Source organism: Papaver somniferum, chromosome 10, assembly GCF_003573695.1.
Source record: "Papaver somniferum cultivar HN1 chromosome 10, ASM357369v1, whole genome shotgun sequence".
Lineage (NCBI taxonomy): Eukaryota > Viridiplantae > Streptophyta > Magnoliopsida > Ranunculales > Papaveraceae > Papaver > Papaver somniferum.
This window is the reverse complement of record NC_039367.1, coordinates 45,971,507-45,980,694: the sequence shown is the minus strand read 5'-3', so window position 1 is coordinate 45,980,694 and position 9,188 is coordinate 45,971,507. Positions and strand designations below refer to the sequence as shown.

Below are 9,188 nucleotides of genomic sequence, written 5' to 3'. Positions count from 1 at the left end.
GAAGTTTTAATTTTCTTCATAGTCCAAGAATCCAAAAACTTAACATACTCTGAGACTTCCTCATCAACATATCTATCAATATCAGAATCACCTTCATTAGAAAGTTCATCCAACTGTTCTTCTAGGAGAGTTTCCCAATCAACAGTTTTTACATCAAGAGAATGTTTAGATATTGACTTAGATGTGGCAGTTCTCTCAGGTGAATCCAAGCTTTTAAAATCATCTGGTAATTTCTAAACTGGTACGTTATTAGAGATAGACTCGTCCATAATCAGATCGCTACAAACACAGACTTATAAGGTCTTTAATGTGTTTTCCTGCTCTGATACCAACTGAAAAAGCGGGGGTCTAACAACACCACCCAATATTTCGCTTAGCAATCTGTATGGACTAACTCTGAAACACTTACTAGAGAATCAACTATACAGTCAGACTCAATCTAGATAAAAGTATCTCAAGGAGTTAATATCTCTCTCTTGTTTACATTCACTCAAGCTAATAGAAATCAGCGAGTCTATAATCAAACACAAGGAATAACTTGGACGGTACCAAAGACCAATGTCCAAGTGTTAATCAATGAAATCAACAACCACAAGGTCGGATCTCCAATCGATTAACCTTTAACGCACAACCTGTATTATTTCAATTATAAAGATAAAAAATATAATGTGAAAAATGAAATAACAAAGACACCAGAAATTTTGTTAAAGAGGAAACTGCAAATGCAGAAAAACCCCGGGACCTAGTCCAGATTGAATACACACTGTATTAAGCCGCTACAGACACTAGCCTACTCCAAGCTAACTTCGGACTGGACTATAGTTGAACCCCAATCACTCTCCCACTAATTCAAGGTACAGTTGTACTCCTACACCTCTGATCCCAGTAGGATACTGCGCACTTGATTCCCTTAGCTGATCTCACCCACAACCAAGAGTTGCTGCAGCCCAAAATCACAGACTTGATAATAAACAAATCTGTCTCACACATAAAAGTCTATCAAAGGATAAATCTTCCTCCCATAGAAAAACCCTAGGTTTTTGTTTCGTCTTAAGATATGAAATCAAGGTGAACATGAACCAATCGATAATCCGGTCTTATACTCCCGAAGAACAGCCTAGATTAATCAATCACCTCTCAACAGTTTTACTTGAATACACAAGAGGACGTCGAGGAATCACAAACAATGAGACGAAAATGTTTGTGACTTCTTTATCTTGCCTATCGGAGAACTCTCACGATCTCAAGCCAATCAAAGATTGTACTCGTACGATAGAAGAAGCAAGATCAGATCACACAACTACGATAAAAGTAGTATCGGTCTAGCTTCACAATCCCAATGAAGTCTTTAAGTCGTTAACCTGGTTTAAGAAAAGAAATATAAAGGTTAGAGGAGAATCGACTCTAGCGAGCGCACTAGTATCACACAGACGTGTGGGGATTGGTTTTGCCCAATGCTAGATATCTCCTATATATAGTCTTCAAATCAGGGTTTTTCCTTAGTTACAAAGCAATCAATATTCACCGTTAGATGAAAACCTGATTTAGATTCAAGCTAATATTTCTCAACCGTTAGATCGAAAACTTAGCTTGTCACACACACTTGAGATATACGTTTACTGGGTTTGTGAAAACCGTGCCCAAACGTGTACGTGTATGTTGGTTCAACATAGTAACCCAAAAGGTCAACCATATGAGTATTTCATATTAACCTTGTTCTTCTTCACCATAACTAGTTCAATTGACTCAAATGAACTAGTTGGAGAGTTGTTCAATTGCTATGAGATCTTATGTAACTACACAAGACACAATTGAAACAAAAATGATTCGATTCGATTGAATTGGCTCATGAACTTTATAGCCACGGTTTGCATACTGCATTCCTTAGTAATTTAAGTTTCATGTTCAGAGCACATCTTTAGATCATAACCCACTCAAGTACGCAAAAAAGTTTGCGGACTTAAGACAACCGGCAGAGTTTTCCAAACTCAGCAGAAAATCTCGGCAAGGAGACTTCCGCCAGTTCGCGGACTGAGTTCACGGACTAAACACGCAAACGATTTTTTGGAAAATCCCAGCAGAAATTCTCCGCAAGAGAACTTCCGTCAGTTCGCGGACTCGCAAACTGAGTTCGCGGACTTGGCAAAGCCAATTCCTCCGGTTTCTCTCAATCAACAAAGTTCGCAAACTTCGGATTAAGGAATAAGACTTATGCACATATGTGTTTCCACACAATGCTTATATCCATCATTGGTTATATAGACCTAAACTCTCGATCCAACCATTGAAACATTCTTAGAGGACGTTATATAGTTGTTACACTATTTCTCGTCAAAGCGATTTTCAAAGTGATTGAAACATTATGACTTTCGTCATTAGATGAAGATAAACCCGATCAAAGCGAAACGCTTTACCAACACATGATTTCGAGATATAGATAGGCGAGATATACTCGGCTCGAAATATCAAATGTGTATGATCCAGTCTATATAACATACGACTTTTGTCTCATAAGAAGTAAGAGATAGAAGAGATAGACTTTTGAGTGATAGATAAGTTCAAGTCTCCACATACCTTTTTGTTGATGAAGTTCCACGGTTCCTTGAGTAGATCTTCGTCGTTGTATGATGAATCGCCATGAAGTCCTCGAGCTCAACTACACTTTTCTATCCTAGTCCGAGATTTAGATATGTAGACTAGAAATCAAGACTCATAGTTTTGATCACTAACATTGACAAATATGCTTGAGATAACAACGCATGAGAGGTCGACCGAGCTATGCTCTAACACTTACAACATGTGAGAGATATCATGAAATTAGCTTCAGTCTGAGTGTTTGTCTTCTGTTCTTTGTAAATATAGCTATTTTGAAGGCTAATTTAGCATTTTTGTTGGCCATACATCTGAATATTTGCAAATCAATGGACGAGTCTCCTGCATTGCATAAGACCAAGAAATCACTCTACTAAATCCGCAAAGCATATATAACATCGTAGGAAGGAAAGCATGTGATGATTTTGAGTTAGGTCCTAAATACACCTTAATAAGCCCAACCAAAGTTGTAGAGAATGCAAGACTCAAATCATCTGAGTCATGCACAGGTGAGAACATTCCACTTTTGCTATTCTTGCACGGGTTAGAAAATGTACCTAATTAAGTGAAATTACTGTTAGGGAAACTACACATATAGATTACTACTTAGTATTCCAACTAGTTCAATATTATAAAGTGAATCAATGAATCCATAATTGACTCATGTATGAGACAAATTAAAGAAAAATGTAAAAGAGTTCACCTAATGTGCAAGATTATGTATAGCTATAATACTGACAACATACCTATAAACTTCATATGGGCGATATTTGGATGACAAGAGGCTGAAAGCACATGACATCCACTTACTCCATTAGATTTCAGGTTATAGAGAAACTATTCATCCCTGCATATTATGCACATAACAATTGTTAGATTGTAATTTAAACCTTCATTAAATATCTAACAAGTAGAAATAGCAGAAAAAACCAAGATAATTAAAATAGCCTGTTTCTTAGTTGTAAGTTCAAGTCACTAGCTGCAATCCGTTTCATGACAAGATTCTTTTGGCATGCAACAGGGACTGCACACATCATCAATCCTTCCACTTATGCAGAATATGAGAAAATTTAGGAATATACAAAATCCTCTTAAAACAATCAACTCATGCAAGCATTGTCTAGAAAAGAAGAGCTCAACAAGACAACTTCGTAAGTACAATCAAGGTATACATTTTTTTATCAGCATAAGCACTAAAGTATCATTTACAAATGAAGGCATATATATCAAACAGGAAAGCAAAATAGAATCCTAAGCGATTAAGATTATTAGAATAGCTTTAGCTTTGCACTAAATAAATTAAGATTCACCTTCTAAAATAGATTGATAAGTATCTGAAAGGAAATTATATTTACCAACCATGGAATTCCGACCTGTAACAATACATTGACAAGCCATTGAGTACAATAATTAGATGATGATATAAGTGAAATTATTTAAACATTTCGGGATGGAAACCATACCCTATTCCCTGGAAATCAGCTCCACCACCATCATTTGTATACTCTTCTTATTTCATAGCCAGAAGATATTACCAAAACCACCATCTCCCACCCACCACCACAAACAAACATAACCACCATCTCTATCGCCAATTTCGTTATTCCAACAAGAACCACCTATCGCCAATTTCATCATTCTAATTAATAGAATGAATATTATCTTCTTACCGTATTTAGAATAAGGAGAATGATCTCCGACTTAATTATTGTAATTCCCAAAAGATATTATGATTTTGATATAAAGTTGAATCCTGGAGAAGATAACTCTGCAAGGAAACCTTTCCCAAATCCAAGATGGTATCAACCCCCTCTACGATCCTATTTTCTCTAAACCATTAAAATCAATGGCGACGGAACAACCGAAGCTCACAGACATTGTTGAGGCATATAGCTCCATGCATCTACAGCAACCCGATGATGCTTTCTACATGGATACCGGTGCTACATCGCACCTTACTGCTGATCCAGGTAATCTACATAACGTTTTCAATTCTAGCAATGTACGATCTATCTTAGTTGGCAATGGCAATAGTATTCCAGTTACTGCTAGTGGTACCAAGTTCATAACCCTTCCCTCTCGTACTCTTCAACTCAAAAATACCCTTGTTGTTCCCGATATTATCAAAAACTTAGTTTTCGTTCGTAAGTTCACCACTGATAATCGTGTGTCTGTTGAGTTTGATCCTTATGGTTTTTCTGTGAAAGATCTGAATTCGAGGAAAATTATCCTTCGATGTAATAGTTCCGGGGAGCTCTAACCTATCACCAACTCTGTCGTGCCACCTATAAAATCGTCCCAGTCTTCCCCTATTTCTCTTGCTTATTTCTCTCCAGATATTTGGCATAGTCGCCTCGGCCACCCTGAAAAGGCCATTTTAGATGTCTTACGTTCCAATAAATCTATTCAATGTAATAAGCATAATTCTTCTACACTTTGCCATTCTTGTCAAGTTAGTAAACATGTTTGATTGCCATTTTATGAATCTAATTCCAATACTTTTGCACCTTTTGATATCATTCATAGCGATTTATCCATTACATATCGATACCGGTTTTCGCTATTATCTTATCTTGCTGGATGATTTCACCAATTATCTTTGGGTTTATCCTCTAAAATTTAAATCCCAAGTCTATGAAAAAATTTTGGAATTTCGATCTCTTGTTCAAACACAATTTGAGCGTAAAATTAAAAGTTTTCAATGCGACATGGGACGTGAATTTGACAACTCTTCTTTTCACAATTTTGCTCGTACTAATGGTCTAGTTTTTCGCTTCTCTTGCCCCCAAACTTCCTCTCAAAATGGCAAGGCCGAACGTATGATACGCCGTGTCAATGATATCACCCGCACCCTTATGTCTCACGCTTCCGTTCCACCAAAATTTTGGGTCTATTCTCTCCTCATGGCTGTTTATCTTCATAATATTCTTCCTACAAAAATCCTAAATTTTTCCTCTCCCGTGTCTATTCTCTATCAACGTCAACCAACATATGACCATTTTCGTACTTTTGATTGTCTTTGCTATCCGAATCTCTCCTCCACAAGTCCTCACAAACTTGCACCCCGATCCACTAAATGTGTCTTCCTTGGTTTTCCTTCCAACCACCGTGGATACCGCTGCCTTGATCTTACTACAAACAAAATCATCATTTCCAGTCATGTGACTTTTAACGAGAACGTTTTTCCTTTCACTAATCCTCCAACACCCTTATCCGAAAATGAATCCTCTTCTTCTCCTCTTCATTCCCCCTATATTTCCTACAATCCTCCTCCTACCAATCCCACTCCACATCCCTACACACCACCCCACCGGCGTTTTAAAAATTTCACCAACTGCCCCTCTAATGACCGTACAACTTCCGTCTGTTCACCTTCGTCACCTGTACCTAATATCCATACATCCCAGCACAGAGACATCCCGCCACCTCCTGCTTCCACTGTTCATGTCCCCACTGCCACTCCAACCACTTCCCAACACTTACGGCCACCTCATGCTTCCCTGCCACCTCCCGCTTCCAATATCCAATCCACAACAAATCGTCCCACTCCTACTCCCACCACTTCCCAGCACATACTACCATCTCCTGCTACAACTCCCACTAATACTACTACAACACCTTCCATCCGAATCCCAGCTCCCACTACTACTATAACACCTTCCACCCCTATCTCCGTCCCTACCACTACTCCTACTACACGTCCCTTCACCTTCCACTCCCCTATACAGCAAACTCCATCCACTTCTTTCCACTCCACTCCACTCCACTCCACTATGTCTCTTTAACTTCCCTTCTCTGACCACTGCTTCCCCTCCACCTACTAGTACTTCCCCTACACCTTCTCCCTCCATAACTGCTACAAATCCACCCACAACTGCCCCTCCACCCACTGCTCAATCTCCAAGTTCCCCTCCTGCTCCTTCACGCCATGTGATTAGAGCTTCCCGTGGCATTTACAAACCAATCCACCGACTCAATCTTTACGACATATCTCCCCAATTCCTCGCTCTCACTTGTATGCTCTTAGAGATATAAATTGGAATGCCGCCATGAAAGATGAGTACAATGCTATGTTGAAAACTAATACGTGGGAACTTGTACCACGACCACGTGATGCTCATGTTATTCGTTCCATGTGCTATTTTGTCACAAATATAATGCCGATGGTTCTTTGCAGCGACACAAGGCTCGTCTTGTTGCTAATGGTAAATCTCAGCAGGTTGAGGTTGATTGTTTTGAAACGTTTAGTCCGGTTGTCAAACCTGCTACTATTCGTATTGTTCTTACTATTGCTACTTCGCGTTCTTGGCCAAACTGGAAGTATATGGGTGGTGCTAGAACTGGTGGTGGGATTAGTGGATCTAGTGGCGACGATGAAGATGGCGATGGTGGTGCTGGGGTTTGTTTAAGTTTCCGTTTGTGGGAATGTTATAAACACAAGTACCCTTATCTATATTATAAAAAGAAGTGCTATCTGTCTAGCCTGTTAAATCCGACCATTGATTTCGTCGTCCCACGGCGCGAATCTAAAGTTGAGTAAAGGATATTTTGGGACATCGGATTGGGAGACAAGACAAACATTGATGTTTCCTATTACAACTGGACTTCTTAATAAGGAAGAACACATCCACGCGGAGAAAAAAATAGCTAGTTGGATTTCAACAAATTCCAAATTTAACTGGATTTCCTAATTCAAATCTAACTGGATTCCTAATCCGTGTTTCCTTGTCTTTATGAACGCTCTATATAAGAAGCCTTCGCCATGCTTGATAGTCTGATAAAGGGGTTTGTTTTGGGTTCGAATTCTTTGTAGGGAAATCAATCTGGAGTGTCTATAAACTGTTTCTTCTTATATCTCTGTTTGTGTAAATATAGTTTTGTCCAAATTCTAATACCAAGAAGATGTATCAAAGCCTTTGCCTGTTCATTCTTCCGTTTATATCAAAAGTCTTCACTGAGTTGGGTTTCTTTGATTGATTATATTCCGTGTTACAACTTTCTTCAAGAAAGATTGATTTGTCGGTATACCGATACTGAATAATCCTCTAGGAGCAACCTCTATTCGAATTTGGGGAGCATTAAAAAAAAACGACTAATTGGTTGGGGAAATATAAAAGATAGAGTGACTGATACATGCTACCAACCAATTCAAAAGATTTTCTTATCCTCTATCCAGTACCTAAAATACTATCATTATGTTTTTTTTGCTAAGAAACACCACCCTTCATTAAGAAACAAGAGAGTTACAAATTACACCAAGGTTTATCTTCCTGAACACACCATCAAGAAAATTTGGAAGAGAAAACCATAAACCCTTAAGATTGTTTTTCCTAACCCGTCGCGCAAGACGGTCCGCTAAGGGGTTATTGAACCGCTTTATATACATAACATTAAAGGAAACAGAACTAGAAATAGAACTCCGACATTACTCCAAGAGGTCTTGGCTTCTTCAGCCCACAGAGATGTTGCAGCCATTCACAAAATGCACCAGTTGGAGACAATCACTAACAAACACCACTTTGGGAAGATTCATCTCTTCTGCCCAAGAGATGGCAAAACTAAGAGCAGCAGCTTCAGCTCCCACTACATCTTGAATCAACCCAAAGTCTGAGCGCACCTTTCTTACATTCCCTGCAGCATCACACCAAACAACACCAATTCCAAAATTAAAATCCTTGAAAGAGCCATCTACAAACATAAAGTTCTCCACTTCAGACTGAGGAATTTTGACATTGTGTACAAAATTCATAACAGTAATCCTTGGAGCAATGTAAGAATTTAACATTCTCTTGATATCAACAATGATACTATCATTATGTAGTTTCATTTTTTCGTAGCAGTGAATATTCGCATGCTAAGCATGGGATAATGGTTTACAAATCAACAATATTCTCTTAATTTCCATTTGTACAATTTTAGATTCCAGGTGGGATGTGCTCAACGCCGGCGAGGGCATGAGTTGTAAGATCATGGAATGCTAAGGACAATGTTCAACCTTGACTTAATTATCATGGATTGGATGGTAAGTAAAATTTTGACTTCTGTTGCTCCTTTATATACTCTTTTTTAGTTTCTACACGATTTTATAATGTACACACCACCGAGTAACAATTTGGAAGCAGACTATTCTACCACAGTACTGATATGGCGTGAGTGTTGCGCAGATTATGTAATGTATCTGTGCCTGATTTTCAAACTTATCATCATGGGTACTCCTTTGTGTTTTTCATGGTTTGTTGTTGAAGCCAAGAGCTTTTATTCCATTCTAAAAGAATGCTGAACGTATTTGTTTAATTAGTTAGCTTTTCAAATTGCATCATTTAAGATAAATCTGTTTAATACTTTTATCCTACACCAGTCCACTATTTACCATACACCATACAGTAAATAGTATGGTGACCGACCATGAAAGTGACCGACCATGAAAGTGTCCGACCATGCCATACGCAAAGATACTACTAACTACTAAGATTATCGGGAAAATAACAAACACTATCACTGTGGGATACATACATACCCGAACCATAAAGCTTTTGTAACAGTTCTGTCCAGCTTATAATCCTACTCTTTAAATGATTCTGCATTACAACTCCACT

The 9,188-nt window shown here is 38.4% G+C and overlaps 1 long non-coding RNA gene across 1 annotated transcript; it reads left to right on the top strand.

Annotated features, from left to right (window-relative positions):
- The first annotated feature begins 4,134 nt into the window (after positions 1 to 4,134).
- Positions 4,135 to 8,886, top strand: LOC113317367. Its single transcript, XR_003343474.1, has 2 exons — positions 4,135 to 4,562; positions 8,512 to 8,886. It is a non-coding gene; the product is annotated as an uncharacterized LOC113317367 (long non-coding RNA).
- The last annotated feature ends 302 nt before the right edge of the window (positions 8,887 to 9,188 follow it).